Consider the following 16112-nt stretch of genomic DNA (forward strand, 5'->3'; position numbering starts at 1 on the left):
CCCGTGCCCAAACTACCACTGCTAATTCTCACAACACTTAGTTTAGAGGTCTCTCAATCAACTAAGTCTTACATGGGGACCACGACATTGTCTGAGATGACGCCATCGTCTGTTCAATGCCTAAAAGATCAATCACACACTCCAAAGTAGCATCGAAGTCTACTGCTTCGTTGCTAAAAAGCTCTCCTACTATAGACAAATGGAGGAGGACAAAGACGTCATCTAGTGTCACACTCATCTCTCCAAAAGGAAGATGAAAGTTGCTGGTCTCTTTGTGCCACCTCTTAACACAAGCCAATATGAGGCCCTTATTAGGATATTCATAACATATATGACATAGTGGCATCAACCCAGAATTTTGAACAAATGGCTCAATAGCTTCATGACAAACTTCGAATCATTTTAATTTCTTACCGTGGGACAGTAACTTCATGTCCATTCGGTCCTAATAAAAATCATTATACAAATATTTGAAATTAATCCACCAATTTCAACAAATAAATTATTAAAGTACTATACTAACCTTGCCATCCCAAATAGTACATGCGACATGATTAGAAAATCTAGTCAACAAAAAAGTATCATCGGGCCCTCAAAGAAATCCTCCTAAAACATCGTGGTCCTGGACCGCAACAACCTCCTCGTGTTGGATTACATTTTCCTGCTCAGCTAGAGCTAGTGATGATGGACCAACTTCTTCATGACCTGCTGATGAACCAACTTCCCATGAGCTGATGGACCACTATCTCCATGACGACCCTTACCTCTTCTGCGAACAAATGTCGTAGGTCTATGTCTAGGCTCTTAGTTAGAAGCGTCAGCATGTGAAGAACTTGGGCCTTCACAAGGTACAAATGCTCCTCTTATTTTAGTTGTGTCTGTAATTAACAAATTTAAAAACATATTAAAATTATAATTAATTAAAATTAAAATTATTCAAAATTCTAATTAATTAAAATTAAAATTAATTAATATTAAAATTAAAATTAACTACAAATAAAAATTACAACATAACAACCATAAAAAACTACATAATAACTAAAATATTTCACAAATATTAAAAATAAAAAAATTTAAAATGAAATATAAAAAATAAATAAATAAACTAGAAGATGTATTTAGTGAGTAAACGGGCCTAGAAGCCCATTATGAATATGGACTCAGATTACTAGTCCATTATATTTTATCTATTCTTTCTACTCATCTTTGTTTAAAAAAAAAGTTATTTAAGAATTTCAAGACAAAATAATTTTATTCATTTCTGTATGTACATTATTAAGATTATTACATCTATTTATCTTATTTTCTCCGAGTGATTTTAAAAAATTAAAAACAATCACTATACATACACTACACTATTTAGTTTACAAACACATTAGAAATAAACTTTAAAAAAAATGCACAAACAGTTTGATCTCCATCCTCCTCTGCCATCTCCAATGTAGGACCAGGAGCCACTGTCGCTGCGTTGTCATTGGCATTGTCAGCACATTTGAACACCAAGTTGGTCATAACCATGAGATAGATGCTACATACAACATTGATGTGGAGGGTGAAGGATTTAAATTCAAAATGGGGATGGAGTTTTGTTCGCTAAAAGAGTTTAAACAAGCTTTTAAGGAATACTTGATACTAAATGGAGGAGAGATAATGCTTGTTGAGAATGATGACATAAAAGTCAAGGCTGTTTGTAAGAAGAAATATGGATTTCTGATTTTATGTAGTAAAGTAGGAGCAAGCCATACATTTAGGGTGAAGACATTGGTTGATACGCATAGTTGTGGCAGGGTATTTGGGAATCAAAATTCCAATTAGGATTGGGTTTCTAAAGTGGTTGTAGACAAATTTAGAAATGTTGGCAAGATGACTACAAATGAGATCACTGATGACATAAAGAAAACATACAGTGCGGGGATCACTATTTGGAGGGTAGTCAGAGGAAAACAGATGGCCATGGATATTATTGAGGGGTATGGGTAGAAGAAATATACATTGCTTTATGACTACGCATCAAATTTGAAAAGAGTCTATGCTAGAACAACATGCAAAATTAAAGTGAATCAACCATAACTAACACATTTTGGGGCTTTTTATATATGCTTGGAGGGGTGCAAACAAGGTTTTATAAATGGTTGTAGACCATTTGTTGGTGTTGACGAGTGGCACCTGAAAAGCAGTTATGGAGGACAGTTGTTAGTGGCTTGCAAGGGACCTAAATGACCAATATTTTTCTTTGGCTTTTGTTGTGGTTGAAAATGAGTGTAAGGAGAGCTGGAGATGGTTTTTGAATTTTTTGTTGGATGGCATTAGGGATGTCCAATCCAATCGGTGGGTGTTTATCTCTAACAAAAAAAAAAGTATAATTTTTTGATCTATTTTTTCTATATTGGCAAAGTAATTTTTGACATTTTTTTTATTTATTGGCATATTATTTTCTGGATGGGTGTAAGCAAGGTTTCATAAATTGTAGACCGTTCATTGGTGTTGACGGGTGCCACCTGAAAAGCAGTTATGAAGGACAGTTGTTAGTGGTAGTTGCAACAAACCTAAATGACCAATATGTTTCTCTGGCTTTTGCTGTGGTTGAAAATGAATGTAAGGAAAGTTGGAGATGGTTTCTGAATCTATTATTGAATGACATTGGGGATGTCCAATCCAATCAGTGGGTGTTTATCTCTAAATAGAAAAAGGTATAATTTTTGGATCTATTTTTTATTTATTGGCAAAGTAATTTCTGACACTATTTTTTATTTATTGGCAAAGTAATTTCTGACACTATTTTTTATTTTTTGGCATATTATTTTTTGGCACTAGTTTGTGTTTCTTGGGAGATTAATGATTGTTTTATGATTCTTTACAATCCTTCATGGAGTTGAACATAGATTTTGTTTAAGATATTTATACAACAACTACAAGAAAAAATTTGGAGGAATGGTGTTTATATGAAACCTGATGATGGCAACTGCCAAAGCAATATACTACCAAGCTTGAGAATCAAGAATGGAGGAATTAAAGAAGGTAAATCTCGCGACATATGAGTGGTTAGTTGCTATTCCACGCCAATCATGGTGCAAGCATGCATTTAGTGTATATCCTAAGTGTGATGTGCTTATGAATAACTTGTCAGAATCATTTAATAACACAATTTTGTTAGCTAGGGATAAACCTATAATTATTATGATCGAGTGGATAAGGTGTTATTTGATGGGTAGATTTGCACATCTAAGAGAAAAATTTGTTGCATATTTTGGACCTGTGTTGCCTAACCCAAGTAAAAGGTTAAATAGGGAAGTTGAAAAAAGTGGGAATTGGATTATTGTTTGGATTGGGGATGGTATGTTGAAGTCAACTAAGGATTTATAATGGAGAAATTTGTCATTGATCTTACAAGCCGTAGGTGTTCATGTTATTTTTGGGAATTAGTAGGAATACCTTGTAGACATGCCATTGTTGTAATTAAGAGAGAGGCCTACAAAGCTTGCTATGGGCCAAAAATTTCACCCATCAATGGACAAGAATAATGGCTAAGAACAAATGTAACCCTTCTACCTCCTCCAACATTTAAGGCTTCTCTTGGGAGGCCCAAGAAATTAAGAAGAAGAGAGGCAAATGAGAACGTTAGTCACTCTAAAGCAAGGAAGAAACCACTAAAAATGAAGTGTAGCAAATGTAACCAATATGGACACAATAGAAGATGTTGTAAAGCTAGAAAAACCCAAGTAAAAAGACTTGAAGCATTTTCATTGAATTTAAAGTTTATTTACAGACATCCAACCAAATGAATGCATATTCATGATAGGGGAAAAGCTAGAAAAATAAGAAAAAGGATGCAAGTGAAGGTACCAGTGCACCTAGAATGTTAAGAAAAACAAGGTTGAGATCTTCCACAACCACCACATCACAAGCATCAACTAGCAGGGGAGGAAGGAGATCTAAGAATGTTGCAACGACTACAATAGTTTTAGGGTCTCAAGCCAGTTCCAACAACCCCCTTGGACACCCATGTGACCTAGTTTGGCAACTGTGTTATTCTGTTGTACCAAGCTTTGTAGTAGTCAATGATACTAGAACTTTATTTTGAATTGTAATTTTTAGAAGCTGTGTTATTTTGTTGTACCAAGCTTTGAATCATCTTTTGTTTCAACTTTAAGAGACAAATATGGGCAACTTGTATGGACCACTTCTTATCTTTATCACCACGTGTCATGTTTATGGACCACTTGTTATGTTTATAGAGAACTTGTTAATATAATATGTTGTTTATGATGTTGCGTGTTGAATATCACCGTTTGTGATGTATCAAAAAGATGAATTACAATTACAACATAGGTACTAATATACATGCCAAAATTATAAAATAGTGATAGTTACTGCCCAATTTTTACATCTCCAAAAAAATCTTCCATTGTCCTTCTAGGTGGTGGCTTTCAAAAGCAATAATCTTTCTTCAAATCCACAAATTTTTGTTCCCAATTCTGAACATCCCAATTTTGAAGATGAAGATGACGAGGTTGAACACTTCAATCCACAACTCTTTCTTATATTTTGAAAGGGAGAAGAGAATAAAACCTTAATCCCCAAAATTCACTCCCACCTTCGCGAAGTTCAACCTACGCCTCCAAGATTTTGCATTCAACCAACTAACATCTTTTCAATACAACCCTCTGTTTGTCAATTGCAATTGGGGCTCAATGCGAGTGGTTGTGATTTTGTAATCCTTTTATATCTCTGCCATTCAATTTCACCAAAGTTAAAAACGTGATGGTCAAACTATGTGTTTCATACTAAATCATTTTGAAAAAAAAAGTTCAAAACCCTAAACATAAAAATGATAATCAATTTTGGAAAAAAATTAATTAATAAAACATGTGTCAAAGATGTTTCAGCACATGTGTCACGATATTTGCTAATGATTTGGAACGCCTTTTGGCACGCATGATTATTTTTAATGTCGTCTAGAAATAGGGACCAAAAGCAATGATTTTGAAAGTGCAGGGACCAAATAGTGACCAAGTTTCGACCAAGGACCATTTCCAAATTAAGGTTAAAACTTCACGGACCAAAAATATATTTTTTCCTATTTTATATTTAATTTGATTCCTATATTTGTTATTTTTGTTCAATTCAGTCCCAATTTTTGTTAAAATGGAACAATTTTGTCACTATTCAAATTGAGACCAAATTTAATTTTTATATAAATTTTATAATGATATTTTTATAAAAATTCATATTTTATTAAATATTACTTTATGTGATTTTTAACATATTAAAATTTGAAACCAATGGTGTTAGTCACCACTCTTAAAATTTTCTTTCCAATTTTTAATCAACAGTAACGCTAAAAAAAATTAATAAAAAAATTAAATTTTAATAAAATATTAGTATAGAATTTATATAAAAATTAAATTTGATCACAATTTGGAAAGGGACAAAATTTCTCAATTTAAAAAAAAAAAAGGATTGAATTGAACCACAATAATGAATATAGGGACCAGATTGAATATAAAATATTGATTTTGACACAAGACATGTGACACGATACTAACTTGACATATGAACATTACAAAATTTTTAAAAAATAATAATAATAATAAAAAAATTTAGAAACCACGAATTAACACGTGATAGATACTATTCACTAGATGTTAATTATTTAAACGATGTTAATCAAAAGGACTAAATTAAACAAAATTGACAAATATTTAAACCTGATTCAAAAGAAAAATATTAAAACTGAATTGAGAATACTAAACAAAAATAATGACCAAATGTATAAATTTAACTATATTTTAAACATGTATAATCTTTTTATTACAAACTAATTTTATCTTGGTTTTCTTTTAAATAGTTGATTGATTTTGTTTGGAAGCATCCATCGTTTTCCATTGCTTCTCATTTATATAGATAACTAAAGTTAAACACACTTACTATAAGTAACACAAGATTTTTTTATATAGAAAGCTAATACTTACGGACAATGATATTTTTACATCCAAAATTTCCTTGCTTTCATTTAATATTACTTATCACTAATTTTTATTTTTTTCTTTATAAATATAAAAATTTATTCTTTTTTGACGATTTTATCCTCTTATAAATGTCAAATGGTTTAAAAAGAAACTAGTATATTGACCGCATGAGACGTATTTTTTTATTTTATATATTAAAATAATAAAATAGTGAAAGTATTATGTAATAAAATATTATGAAAATTAAGTTATATTGTTATAAATGTTGTTATTAAAGTAATGAAATAGTAAATCTAAGTGATGCGATAATAATTTCAGTTTTAAATATAATAAATATAATTGATATCACAATATAATACAATTAATTGAATTTACGAGACGATTATAATAGTCTATGATTCGTGTTAACTTTTTTTTTTGTTTTTTTTATTTAAATTTTTTTAGAATAATAATATAATTGTTATTATATTTATTTAACCATTAAAAATACTATAATAATATTAATATAAATTATAAATTATAAAAATTTAAAAGATTAAAACTCTATTTAGCAAAAGTATTTAGTATAACAATATTTTTTATAATTAAAAAAAGCACACTTATAATAATAACACCATTATGAATAGTAATAATGATAATAAAAATAATAATGATACCAATAATAATAATAATATTTATGTTATAAATATTAATATTAATGCTGACACTAAGGCTAATGTCAACTATAATAATTTATAATTATATATAAAGATATACATTAACAACAAAACAAATAAAAATGACAAGTAATTGAAATACGATCCAGCAGTAAATTAATTTAAGATGTGTGTCTAATTATAATAATAATAATAATAATAATAATAATAATAACAATAACAATAATAATAATAATAATAATAATAATAATAATAATAATAATAATAATAATAATACAACTACATATATAAAGAGATAAACATCTTTGGTGTTTTTTTTGTTTTTTCAATTTTATCCTTTTAATAGTTATATTTTAAACTTAAATAATTATTTAAAATAATTTTTTTTCAGTTTTATTATTTTACTAATTATTTTTTTGAATTGAAATAATTATTTAAATGTCAAGATAAATAAACAACAAAACAAATAAAAGGGTGAAGTAGCTGAAACATGATGCATAAATAGTAAGTAGAAGTAAAATGTGTATGTAACCATAATAATAAAAACAACAACAACAACAACAACATAATAATAATAATAATAATAATAACTATTATAATAATTATAGTTCTAATTAATAATAATAGAAGTAATAATAATAATAATAATAATAATAATAATAATATAATAGAAATAATTGTAGTTAATAATGATAATAATAATAATACTTATAGTTGGTAGTAATACTGAGCATAATAATTATAGTTGATAACATCAATTATAGTTAATAATAATAATAATAATAATAATAATTATTATTATTATTATTATAATTAGAGATAATAATAATAATAATTAGAGTTATAATTGATAATAATAACAATAATATAAAAATAAAATAATAAATATCATGAAAATTAGGTTATATTGTTGTAAATGTTATTATCAATGAAATGAACTTGTAAATTCAGTTTTAAATATAATAAATAAAATTAATATCACAATATGGTGTAGTTAATTGATTTTACAAAATAGTTATAATAGTATATGACCTGTGTGTGTACGCACGTTTTTTTATTTATTTAAAATATATTTAGAATAATAATATAATTGTTATTATATTTATTTAACCGTTAATAATAATAATAATAATAATAATATTAATATAAATTATAAATTGTAAAATTTTTAAAAGATTAAAAATCTATTTAGCAAAAGTATTTAGTATAATAACATTTTTTATAATTAAAAAAAGCATTTATACTAATAACATCACTATGAATAATAATAATAATAATAATAATAATAATAATAAATAATAATAATGATACTAATAATAACAAACAAATAATAATAACAATAATGTTTATGTTATAAATATTAATGTAAATGCAAATAATAAGGCTAATGTTGACATACTAATAATCTAAAATAATATATAAAGATATATACATCAGCAACTAAACAATTAAGAAGGGCAACTAATTGAAATATGATCTCGCGGTAAATAAAATTAAGATGTGTGTCTAACTATAATAATAATAATATCATTATAATAATATCACGTAGTGATAATAATAATAATAATAACAATAATAACAATAATAATAATAATAATAATAGTAGTAGTAGTAATAGTAATAATAATAATAGTCGTAATAATAATAATACACTACGTCATTTTTCATTTTAGACCACACTAAAATGTAGTACAGTCCTATAAATGTTGTTTAAATATATTAAATACAACAATTTTGTAAATGTGACATAAAGCAAATCAAGACCCACATTTATTTTAATGTTGTCTTGAAAACACGTGGGCTAAAAAGAGATATGGTCCGAAAGAAAGTGAAAACCACTTTTAAGAGTTTTTCTTCATTTCCCTCCCTTACGTTAGATCGAAAAATGTCTCTCCCTGTTGCACGTTCACATATTGTCTCTCTCATTCACGGTTGCACACCACTCCATCTCCTCCGTTGACTGTTGCCAGTTCAACTACGTTGCCTCTCCAGATCAACCATCGCCACTTCCTGTCGAGTCCAATTGCGTCGCGGCTTCCTCTCGAGTCCAACTGCGTCGCGGCTTCCTCTCCCATTCACTGTTGCGATTTTCATTTCTCTGGTAGCTAAGCCATTGTTTCTTCCCTCTTCATTTCCGTTTATTGCTCGTCGTTCTTTATGGTTTCTCTCTAACACTCATTGTTCTCCCCTTTTGTAATTTTGACATCTCACATTCTAGGGTTTATCTCTTCTGCATCTACATTGTTTCTAATCTCTTCACAATTGATCGGTTCAATCAAGGTTTTTCTCTTACCTCTGCAATTTAGTGTTTAGTCCCTACTTTTTTTAATTTCTTTGAATTTGGTTTAATTAATTTTGCTTCTGAGATGAGGTTTATTGTTTTTGTTCTTAGTATATCTATCATAGTTCTTACTGCGGAATGACCAAACTATTGTTCATGAAAAACTTAGAGTGCCAGAGATAGGAGGTGTAAGAAAAAGAGCTTCTGTATATATAATATAAATTAAATTTGTAATCATATTGTAGTAATTAGTTTATAAGTAAAATAGAAGTAAAGTTGTAATCATACTTCTCTAAAGATACAGAGTAGTTTCTTCAGAACCTGTGATTACATCTAAATTTTTCAGAATATAAATTGTAAATGGTGCTAAAACCTCTGTGTGCAGAAATTGTTATTATAACCGATGCAATTGAAAAATAACCATTGTGCTGCTTTGTCAAATTGTTACAATTGTTTGGTAAACTATTTTCCTTTGCAAGGCCCCCATCATATAACGCTTTGCTGTGAGACATTTTTTATGCTTTATATCCAATCCAAGCAACATGAAGACAAATTTGTCTGCTTGGTTAAATTAAATATTCCAAAGAAGAACAGAATGAGTTTTATATGTAATCTTATTTTAGTCATGCTTAATTGACTCTGGTTAAGAATATTTGTTTGGTAAGGCTACCTTTTGCACCTTCACTCAACCAAAATAAGAATAAGAAACATACTAATAATGTTGATGTCGTATTTTTGCTTATGCATAGTATCTATTTTTGGTTCAAACAAACACAATAAATAATTCGTATCAACAACTTGTGCTACTGTATTATATTATGACCTTTGTGTTGTTCTGAGGCGAGTTTTACCAAGTGGTGTGGAGGGCACAGTTATAAGAGAAAGCTGCTAAAGTTTTTATTGGTGATTTTTCAGACTTTGCTGGTTCAATGTTCCCTACAACAATCATATATAGCTTTCAAGGGAAGTAAGAAACTTCTTTGCATCATTTGGGTAAGATTAGGTCAGAAGCTTTACTTAACTCTACATAGCCTCAGTATATAATAATGTTGCCTACATGACTATTAAACACACCTTAATCTTTGAAAAATCTAGTAGTGTAACTATCACTTCACTATATATCACTTTACTCCTTTGAGTGGCATTTTCTGAAATTGAGATACGGATAATTCAAAATTTGTGTTTCTTAGCTAAAATAATTTACGAATTATATCTGAGAATGCATTCAAGTACCAAATTGATAACAGTTAAGTTGCAGGCAGAAGCAGCATCATCCAGACAAATTCCATATGGGGTAGAGGTGGTAATGCTGAACCTGCATTTGTTATATGCATGGATGTTTGCATTTATTCTAATGGTATTGACATAAAAAATATTAGTTCTTAAAGCCAAAATTGTTTCACAGTGTAATTTTATATTTTTAAAAGTTATTTTCAGAAATATCACACTTAAAAGTAAAAGTGAAGAAAAAAACATAAAAAATAAATTGAGAACTGTTTCTCTAAGGTCGGGCTATGCTATGGCATTGCATGATTGAAATGTCACTTTTCTTTTCGGTGATATTTTCACTGCTGTTTGCTGTTTGTGGAAACTTTGTTGAAGCATTATTTATGAATTAAGAACTTCTGGGTAGATTGGTAATTTCATTGAGTTGAAAGAAAATTTTAGAAAAGATGTACTTAGTTTTACCTTGGGATTGAAGCTAGAGGCTTTGGTAAGAATTAGGAGCAGTGAGCGTAAGACTATTGATTTTTGCTAATCAATGGTGTATTTCGTTGAAATGGATTTTTAATTGTTTTAATTTTCATATTAGTTTTTAATTTATTTGTTTAAATGTTGTGTGTGGTGTTAATGTGTTATATAATGCTTTAATTGTTTATTTGTTTAATTTTTATTGTTTTAATTGTTTTAATTTTTATATTAGCTTTTAATATGGAAACCATATCAGGATTTTTAATTGTTTTAATTTTCATATTAATTTTTAATATGGAAACCATATCAGGATTTATAATTGTTTTAATTTTCATATTAGTTTTTAATTTATTTGTTTAAATGTTGTGAGTGGTGTTAATGTGTTATATAATGCTTTAATTGTTTATTTGTTTAATTTTTACTATTTTAATTGTTTTAATTTTTATATTAGCTTTTAATATGGAAACCATATCAGGATTTTTAATTGTTTTAATTTTCATATTAATTTTTAATATGAAAACCATATCAAGATTTTTAATTGTTTTAATTTTCATATTAGTTTTTAATTTATTTGTTTAAATGTTGTGTGTGGTGTTAATGTGTTATATAATGCTTTAATTGTTTATTTGTTTAATTTTCATTGTTTTAATTACTTTAATTTTCATATTAGTTTTTAATATGGAAACCATATCAGGATTTTTAATTGTTTTAATTTTCATATTAGTTTTTAATTTATTTGTTTAAAATGCTTTAATTTAGTTCATATTATGTTAGTGATCAGAAAGAGGAGTACGATTTTTGAAGTTGTTGTGCTTCAACTATTACAACACCTGTTGTGGATTCTATAATATCAGGTTTGTTATTATCTTACATTAGCAAATTATGGAAGATGTTATTCCTATTTTTATTTAAAATTGTTAATTTTAGAGAGACTTATACTATGTTATCATCTTTTAGATTAAAGATGATGGACAAAGAGTGGACTAAACTTCCAAGATTTAGTAAAGAGTATGCTAATGGTGTAGAGTTATTTTTAGATTTTGCATACGCTAGCGGAAGAGCTCAAGGGAATGAGATCTTATGCCCTTGTTCCAAGTGTAGAAATCTTTATTGGGCAACAAGAAATGTGGTCTATGATCATTTAATAGCTAAAGGATTTCTAAAAGGATACAACACTTGGGTAAACCATGGGGAGTCAATACAATCATTGCCTACTCCAAGTGATGACGACATGGAAGATAATATAGATGGATTATTGCATGACACATTTAGAAATGTGGTAGAAGGAAGTGGGGACAACACTGGTCCTAATGAGGAAGCAAAAAAGTTCTACAAGTTGATTAATGAAGCAAAACAAGAGTTATATCCTGGATGCCAAAGTTTCTCCAGTCTTTCTTTCATAATCCGAATGTATCTATTGAAATGTCTTCATGGGTGGAGCAATGCCTCATTTTCTGACCTTTTACAATTATTGAAAGAAGCCATGCCGAATCTAAACATTCCTGAATCTTTTAATAAAACAAAGGCCGTGATTAAAGATTTAGGCCTTGATTATAAAAAGATTCATGCATGTCCAAATGACTGCATGCTATATTGGAAGGAGCACGAGAATGACACTTTTTGTGAGAAGTGTAAAGTTTCAAGATGGAAGGAATTTGGTGAAGCACATGGTGAGTTAGAGCAACAAAAGAATGAGCAGAAAGTGCCTGCAAAAATTCTAAGACACTTTCCATTGATCCCCAGACTTCAAAGGCTATTTATGTGCTCAAACACTGCAGATTTAATGAGGTGGCATGAAGAAGAGCGCTCAAAAGATGGAAAAATGAGACACCCTGCTGATGGTGAAGCTTGGAAAGACTTTGATAAATGCCATGCTAATTTTTCTATTGAGCCTCGCAATGTAAGACTTGGTCTAGCAAGTGATGGCTTCAATCCATTTAAGACTATGAGTATATCACATAGTACATGGCCAGTCATGATGGTGGTGTATAACTTTCCGCCATGGCTATGCATGAAACCCGAATACACAATGTTGTCACTACTAATTCCTGGACCACAATCACCTGGAAATGATATTGATGTCTATTTGCAACCACTAATTGAGGAACTAAAGCAATTATGGGAAATAGGTGTAGAAACATATGATGCCTCAAGAGATCAAAAATTTCAAATGCATGCAGCTCTTTTGTGGACGATTAGTGATTATCCTGGGTATGCTATGTTGTCAGGTTGGAGCACTAAAGGAAGGTTGGCATGTTCATGTTGCAATTATGACACTCATTCGTCATACTTGAGACACAGCCATAAGATGTGTTATATGAACCATCGTGTGTTTTTACCAACAAGTCATCCATGGAGGTTGAATAAGAAGTCATTCAATGGAAAGAAAGAACTTGGGTCTGCACCAACTGTGTTAGAAGGTACTGATATTGTAGAAATCTTGAAGGATTTTAACAATGATTTTGGAAAGTATAGAAAAAATAAGAAAGATGGTCTATGGAAGAAAAGATCAATATTTTTTGAGTTGCCCTATTGGTCACAAAATACATTACGTCATAATCTTGATGTAATGCATATTGAGAAAAACATATGTGATAATATTATTGGGACTCTTTTGGACATTCAAGGCAAGACAAAAGATCATGTCAATGCACGCTATGATTTACAAGACATGGGAATTAGAAAGAATCTTCATCCTTGGGAGCTTGATGGAGGTCGTGTACAGTTTGCAAAATCTTGTTTTTCAATGAATGCACATGAAAAGTCAATTTTTTGTGCTATTTTAAAGTCCGCCAAATTACCAGATGGGATTGCATCAAATATTTCAAAGTGTGTGAATGCTAGTGAAAAGAAAATAAGTGGTTATAAGAGTCATGATGCACATTTCATGCTACACTACTTGTTACAAGTTCCAATAAGATGCACAATGCTTGATGTAGTGGCTGGCCCTTTAATTCGTTTGGGGTCTTTTTTTCACTCTTTGTGTCAAAAAGTGATCCAAGTGCAGGATTTGGATTACTTAGAAGCCAATATTGTAGAAATACTTTGTCAAATGGAGACGATATTTCCTCTTAGTTTTTTTTGACATAATGGTTCACTTGCGTATCCATCTAGCAAATGAAGTAAGATTGGGTGGGCCAGTTCAATTTCGGTGGATGTATCCGATTGAGAGATATTTATGCAGACTTAAAAGTTATGTTCGAAACAAGGCTTATCCTGAGGGTTCTATTGCCGAGGGGTATTTAGCAGAAGAAGCTTTGACACTTTGCTCAAGATATATGCATAAAGACGTAGATACAAGATTGAATAGAAAAAGAAGAAATTATGAAGGTAATGATTTATGTGATGTAGATGTTTGTGATTACTTTTCAAATAGAGGTAGTGCTTTGGGTGGTAAGAAAAAAGGTAAACTATTCTCTTTGGATTTGACATCTAAGGATCAAGCTCATCGATACCTCTTATTCAACTGTGATGAAATAAACATATACATCAGGTGTGATACTAGTTTATTTTTTTTCATTCTCATCTTTTGAATTATACCTTAAATCACTAATAAAGATTATTTGTTTTTATAGAGAGTATGATGAGATTTTAAATAGGAAGACAAAAAGAAGAAAGTGGATCAAAGCTAAAACCCAAAGTCAAGAGTTTAGTGAATGGTTCAAAGATAGAGCCATGAGTGAGGATGTATCACTTCAACTTAAGGAATTCTCTCGTGGTCCAAATACTGTTGCAAGGAGGTTATCAGGCTACCTCATCAATGGTTACAGATTTCATACTACAAAGAGAGATGCTAGACGCAAAACTCAAAATTCTGGTGTAACTTTGGTTTCATTAACACCAAGTTATGCAAGTTCCAAGGATGAAAATCCTAGGATAGAACCCGTCACTTATTATGGGGCAATCAATGACATAATTGAGTTAGACTATTATGGGCATTTCAAGTTTGTGATGTTTAAGTATGATTGGTTTGAGAGTGATGCAGACAAATATGGGCTTACATGTGTTTATTTCAACAAAAAATGTTACCAAAATGATCCCTTTGTGTTGCCTTCTCAAGTCCACCAATGCTTTTATGTTGAAGATCCTTTTGAAACAAGTAAACATTATGTTTTGAAGATGATTCCAAGAGATTTATTTAATATGGGTGATCACTCACAAGTAAATAATTCTGATAATGATGATGAATTCAATTGGGTTAGGGAAGACATGCCTGTAACAGTAGCTGAGAAACCTTCTAAAGATTTGGAGAAAGATTATTCTGATGATCTTGATTTTGATGAGACTTTGTTTGACTATATGGACTAAGAGGAGGATGGCTAGTGTTGATAGAATGGATTTTGTAGTTTGGATCTTTTTATGTAACAAGATGCAGAATTGTAAGATAAGTCTCTCTGCTTTAGTTTGACATGAATAAGTCTCTCTGTTTTTCCTATAATTGTAAGATAACTTTTTAAACATTTCCTCATATAATGTGGTGTTGATAGAATGACTCTGTTTTTCTGCTGTTCGTCTCTATTTAAAATTTTGTTATATGTTTGGTTGTATAAACATTGGTGTTACATTAGATTAATACTATACTATAAACTCTCAAATCATGTTTGTTATTTAACATCTATGATACATTATGTAAGAGAAGAATCATGATGAGTATAATGTTACATTTTAGGTCTCTACTTCACTCATGAACATGCATTTGTTGGAACTTAGAAATGATTGAAAACATGTGATTCAATGCACATTTACATGTTAAATTTGACTTAATTAACTTGTTATAATGTATAATATGTTGGAAAAATGTGATAATATATTTTGTTGTTGTTTGTAGCTAGAAGACAATGAAGATCATGAAGACAATGAAGGCTATGAAGATTATGAAGACAATCTTATAGAATAATGATCTTTGTTATGTAGTTAAGAAACATTAGACATATTATATTTTAGCTTTCTAGCTAAAACTTTGAAAGGTTCATGCTTAATAATGACTTGAAGATAGTTATTTTAATAGTTTGCATTCTAACATTGAAATATATGTATGAATGACATTTAATATGCATTCAATTATGAATATTTTGTGTACGAATATTGTTTCAGGTATTGATTATTGTGGTGTCTAATTGTATAATATTGTGATTTGAAGAGGTACACTCTTTTCACATTGACTTTTCTATAAAAACACATTCTAATAAATGTGGCTTAAACTCAAAGACAATATTTATAAGGGTGTTGTCTATTATAAGGATATTAAGCCACGGTTTTAACAATGTTGTCGTACTGAAAACCGTGGCCTAATGCCTACAGCAACGGCCACCTAGACTACGGCTAAGAAACTGTTGTCTAAACTTTAGCCCACGGTTTTTACGATTTAGGCCATAGTTTTGTGGTGTTGTCTAAAATACTTTTTGTTGTAGTGATAATACCACTATAATAATATAGCGTAGTGATAAAAAAAAATTATACTAATACTACTACTAATAATAATAATATTAATATTAATACAACTACATATATAAA

General features: G+C 29.6%; 1 pseudogene; it reads left to right on the forward strand.

Annotated features, from left to right (window-relative positions):
* The first annotated feature begins 8957 nt into the window (after nt 1-8957).
* On the forward strand, nt 8958-14945 carry LOC114164797 (uncharacterized; annotated as a pseudogene).
* Nucleotides 14946-16112: the final 1167 nt, after the last annotated feature.

The sequence above is a fragment of the Vigna unguiculata genome, chromosome 9 (genome assembly GCF_037176805.1).
Source record: "Vigna unguiculata cultivar grain cowpea cultivar isolate G323 ecotype 2 chromosome 9, ASM3717680v1, whole genome shotgun sequence".
NCBI classification, from domain to species: Eukaryota; Viridiplantae; Streptophyta; class Magnoliopsida; order Fabales; family Fabaceae; genus Vigna; species Vigna unguiculata.